General features: G+C 43.7%; 1 long non-coding RNA gene across 1 annotated transcript; it reads left to right on the plus strand.

The window, feature by feature from the left end:
- The first annotated feature begins 2,844 nt into the window (after positions 1-2,844).
- Positions 2,845-3,883, plus strand: LOC115667216 (uncharacterized). The gene is made up of 2 exons (XR_004004020.2): positions 2,845-2,947; positions 3,063-3,883. It is a non-coding gene; the product is annotated as an uncharacterized LOC115667216 (long non-coding RNA).
- Positions 3,884-5,609: the final 1,726 nt, after the last annotated feature.

The following is a 5,609-nucleotide window of genomic DNA, read 5'->3' on the forward strand; positions in this document are numbered from 1 at the left end:
GGCTCGGCTCGGTTCGGTTCCGGGTCCACTCTCTATCGGTTTTTATTTTTTTCGAACAGACACGTTGTTTAGAATTTATTTATTTATTTATTTTTTGGACAAATAAACATGTCTGTTCGTGAGGTTCGGTTCGCCCGAACAGAAAACCGAAGCCCTTCTCGCGACTGTTCATGAACCGAACCGGTTCAAGTGAACCTTCGCTACTATTCACGAAAACTCGCGACTCTTCATTTTTCGTCACTTGAATAAGACCGAACAGTTTAGTTCGGAATAGACATCACTTCGTGGCATTCATTTTTCCCGACGCACTCTACGCATATTCACTTCATCATTTTCATTTGGTGCGATTGTTCTGCAAAATTGCGTTCGTTGGAGTCCTCCGCACTCTACGCATATTCACTTCATCATTTTCATTTGGTGCGATTGTTCTGCAAAATTGCGTTCGTTGGAGTCCTCCGAATACGTACCGCTTCGGAGGAACGAGATCCGTTCTATCCTGGGAGACGATTGTCCAATATCCTCGGGTACTGATTGAGGGGCCAAATTCGTCTTAAGGACACGACGTTATTTCGTTGGGATCGGATCAACATTCTGCTTATTTAGTTGTACTGCTTTCAGGTTAGTTTTTCCTAACGTTTGATTTTAATTTCTGATATACGAACTTAGCCGACTACAAGAGACACTGTTGAAAGCCTCAAGGAGAAAGGTTTCCTCTCTTTTTGAGCTTTTCCTTTGGAGGTCGGCCTAAGCGACATCGTTAGGAACCTCAAGGGCGAAGGCGAAGCCTCTCTATCTAAGCTTTTCCCAATCAACGACGACGCTGACCTTGTAGTCGAACTTGAAAGGTTGCTGATAATGTATTCTATTTTTCGTCTAGTTACCGTCATCGGGCCATGGATGGTGTTGCGTTCACTTGTTGAATAGAGATTTCCATCTCTAAACTTGAAAGATGATGCAATGCTGAATGACTATCCTACGAGTATTGTTGTCTGGCTCAATTTGCGAATATCTATAGCGGTGTAAGTTCTCCTAAGTTAGGGTGAAGCTATATGTCTAGGAGCGAGCCAATGACCGTGGTGGTGTGGTGATTGTACGAGAATTTTTTTATATTATTCAATAACAATATCGGGATAAATGAGTGTGCTGACATTGGAAGGATTTTATTACAGAGCACGAAAATGAGCCTAAAGAGCCAAAATGTCTTCATATATTCACATAACGGTTGCACAATCAACAACTATTTTATCCCGGATGACTTTTCCATCGATCGGAGCAACCGTCCTGAAGTAGCAACCTACCCTTTCATCCTTATAACTCAGTCGTTGCTTTGTTAATATATATAACAAAGGAGAAGAATTGAAAAAAGAGCAAGAAAAGCTGTCGAGTGTCCATCCACGGATCCACCCGCCCGCAAAAGGCGAGCTTCCATTTTTAATATATATATATATATATATAAGGGAGGAGAGATGGTCTCAAATTGGCTTTTGTTCGAAGTTGACCGTTCAAGGTCTAATGAGCATCTCTCTCTCTCTATTCTCTCCACCGTCCCCATAACAGCACGCGAGGAGGTGGTGGAGGAGGAGCGAACGGGAGAGAGAAGAGAGAAGAGCGCGTGTCGGCCTCTGATACACCGACCAACCACGTCGAATGAGATTATCCGAGTGAGTGACTGACTGGTAATAACACTAGTAACTAATGAGAAAATATTAGGTAGTTCCGGATCGCCAAGTCAGCGTGGTCCCGAACCACTCATAAAGCGCCATGTGGCTCCACGTGGATCCGTGGGGCCGGCTCACCAGTCCCCGATTTCCTCCACAAAAAAGTAATTTTTATCCTCTCACCTAGCCTGAGCGCTAGCCGATGCTCTGCTTTTTTCGCATATTCTCTCTTATTCCTAAGTCCTATCCGTCCTTTCGTTTCCTCATCCGAAGGAGGAGAAGAAAAGCAAACAGGTGTCTCCCCCTCTCTGCCCTGCACACAAATTTTGAATTTTTCGCTCTGAGATTTCGCTGGTCCGCCATTCCTTGCTGCTCCGGCGTTCGTCAAGCGGCCATCCTCAGCCATCGCCGACGAAGCACATTAAGGCCACCCCCTGCTCCGACGAAGCAAAGGTCTCCCTCGTCTTCGCTCTCAGCTCCGGCGTTCGTCAAGCTCTCGTTCCTCTGCCCTCGCCGACGAAGCACATTAAGGCCACCCCTGCTCCGACGAAGCAAAGGTCTCCCTCGTCTTCGCTCTCAGCTCCGGCGTTCGTCAAGCGGTCGTTCCTCCGCCCTCGCCGACAATGCACATTAAGGCCACCCCTGCTCCCACGAAGCAAAGGTCTCCCTCTCTCGCGATCCGACGCTCGCTCACTCGCTCGCTGCTCCAGCGTTCATCAAGTGGCTGTTCCCCCACCATAGCCAAGGAAGCACATTAAGGCCACCCCTGCTCCGATGAAGCTCCAGTGTATTCAGTCTGCCCACGTTACAAGGAAAATATTCAGGTTCATCTGCTTTGAGAGCAGTTTGCCGCTTTCTACTTTCTTGGCTTATACTCTATCATTTCAAGCAGACTGTATTACCAGTTTTTCCGAATTAGATGTCCAGCTGGTAAATTTATTTTGACAGCAGTTTCCCAGAGTCGACTATATAACTCACTTTTTCATTATTGCAGTTTATTTTCTCCACTGCCATTGATGGTAAGATAAAAGCTTGGCTGTATGATTGCCTTGGATCTAGAGTGGACTATGATCCTCCCGGTTTTGCAAGGGGCAGAAATATTGTTATACCCAACTGTTATTGGTTCTGAACCACAGGATGAAGCACGTTAAGGTTGCCCCTGCTTCGACGCTCACTCCGTCCTTGCTCCGGCGCTCGCCGCTCTCTGCTCCATTGCTCTCTTCTCGCCTCCCCATGAAGCTGGAGCTGTCAGCCTCCCCAAAGACTAGATTTTCTCTTCTATCACGGAGGTAAAAGTTCCTGCATTTTTTTTTTTTTTTTTAGTAAAGAGTCGCAAAGATTATTTCAACGGTGAAAGCCCTGTTATTGGTATCTTGAAGTTGCTTCTGAAATTTGAATTGGCAGGTTGAGAAGACGATTGACCACGTTCAGGAAGTGAGCTCGGGATTTTTAAACACTGCACAGAGTATTTTCCAAATTGTTGCAGATGCTCTGAAACCGGGTGTAGATGTTGCGGCTTCGTTGTTGCAGAAAGCTGGAGAACTCCCCAGCTCTTTTCGAGGCTTCAAAGAAAGCCCAAGAAGCAATGCAGAGCTCAGGCATTGATGCACAGCCTGTCATGAGTGCTGCAAAGGTTTCTCCCTTGCATAAGTTTCACAGTTTGTATGCTTTGTCCCAACCACAGTTTGTAACAACAAATGCGAAATCACGGTTTCAGCAGATCCCATTATACTCTTATGATATGCTAGAATAGGCTGAACATGAACTACTCATTCTTTCTAAAGCCATTGTTATTTGAGATGGGTTCTTAATGCCATCCTAGGTTTTAATTCACTGGTCTGAGTATACCGTTTTGTACTTGCGAGGTCAGCACGTTGTTTTTTCACTTACACGTACTAATCTTACTTTTATTTTTCTTTTTTATCGAAGATGTCTTGATCTGCAGATTAAGAAGGCGCTCGCCTCGGCCTCCGGAGAGCCCCATTGACATCTTTTCCTCCAGGAGCCCTGCCATCGTGACCTTCGTGCTCGTGAAGGCCAAGCAAGATGAACTGAAGAACACTGATGAGAGGATACAGGGATTGAGGCATAATGTGCAGCAGTCAGATGTCTTTCTTGTTTGTGTATTATTTGATCTTTTATTAGGACTACTTGTCAAGAAAGAATAGATGGTTGGAACTTGTAATTTTGATAGCTTAAATCAAAGGCTCAGCTATTCCCCCCTCTTTCTCTCTATCGTTAAATGCTTTTAACATTCATTTCCATGAAATTGTCATCAATGAAGCGGCGAATCGAAAAGAGTAATGAATGGTTTGTCCTGGTACTTTTGTGGCTTTAATCCCTTGTCATCTTTGTTCCCATTTCCGTGTAGTTTACGAATTGACTAAAAGAGTGCTCCCTCAGTTTTTCTAACCCTGTTTTCCTTTAATTTAGGCAATGGTTTGCCCTGTTTGTATATTTAGTTACAGCTTACAAGTAAAAGCGACCGATCTCGACCTACCAATCTTGTGAATGCACGCCAGGCAGAGGAGAATCTGGTACACACTGCCGCGGCTTTCAAACTAATCTTTTGAGGAAAAAAATTTCAACACCTTCCCTCTTCTCAATTAGTGACTTTGCACCTGCAGATCTCTCACACTCTCTCTCTCTCTTCATCGTATGAAAGCTTAAAAATTGCTCAACATGAATCTCTCTTTACCTTCTCCTGTCACTATATCTCCAAATCCAGCCGCCAAACTACTTCAGATAAAAATTAACAGCCAATCAGCAACTCCTATACCAACTGTCATTTCAACTTCCAAACTTGCGGACGAACACCCCAAACAATCTGTTGTGTATTAATATAAAAAAAGAGTACACTTGCTCAACAATTAAGCTTCCCAAACAGCACAGAGAAGCAAACATTCAATTTTCACTGTCTTATATCTGACAGAGAAGCCCCCTCTGAAACAGTAGACTAGAAGTACACGCTTACACACCAAAACCACCTATTTTCGTCAAATTAGGACTTCTTAACACATCATCCTATATACGCAACAAACTGCTCGACAGAAATATATACATCTTCATTACCATTCCACAATCAAGCTTCCCAAACAGAACAGAAGACAAAAGAATTCTAACAAGCATTAAAAACAACCACCATGCTGCTATCTTCTGCCTCCCGACGAATTATGGTGTGACCGTGCAATGTCTATGCCTTCAAAATCGTTCAATTCTTTCATCCTGGGATGTTGAAAAGAATTTGATGGCCCCTGTACAAAGGAATAAATAATTTATAGAGAAAAGGCACATAAAAAGTTATCCAAAGAAACAATTTTATGATGGCACATAACCATTAAACCGTTGGTAATACCGTCAGCCAGCTTACAGACGGTTTCAACGTGCTCAGCATAAAAATATTGTTTTGACTTCTTGATCAGATGCTTTTACCGTGTCAGCAGAAAAACTACCCACCCCTAATGTCCAAAATCTCTTTCGACTTGAAAGACCGAACAACGGTACCTGGTACTGGACATACTAGGTGTCCCACAAATAGCACAAAGTGACGGGGGCTGGCTTTGGACATCCAGCTGAAATGTAGTGTTGCGATTGTGAGGTTTTCAAGTTGCAGAAATGAATGATGTATGCAACATCATTGCCTTTTAGAGCAAAACTGTCGAATTGTACTTGTTACGACCAAACAATGTAAGCACAGAGTATAGACCGTGACATCATACGAGCATAACAATCCACTGAATCACACATTCTGTTGCTAAAGGAACAAAAGGATTTTATTAGATTTAGAACATCTTTAATCAAGTCAACTGGTAAAGAGACAGATTTCAAGTCATGCCTTTCTAGGAAGAGAAGCTTCTCTGCGGGCTGACGCAGAAAGTTACAGAGAATGGTTAACTAGATGAGCAATCTAGGAAGAGAGGATAGGCTGGACCATTGGATTGCTAACCATCG

The sequence above is a fragment of the Syzygium oleosum genome, unplaced genomic scaffold, assembly GCF_021117445.2.
Source record: "Syzygium oleosum isolate NSW1041296 unplaced genomic scaffold, Sole_v2.1 Sole_v2.02, whole genome shotgun sequence".
NCBI classification, from domain to species: domain Eukaryota; kingdom Viridiplantae; phylum Streptophyta; class Magnoliopsida; order Myrtales; family Myrtaceae; genus Syzygium; species Syzygium oleosum.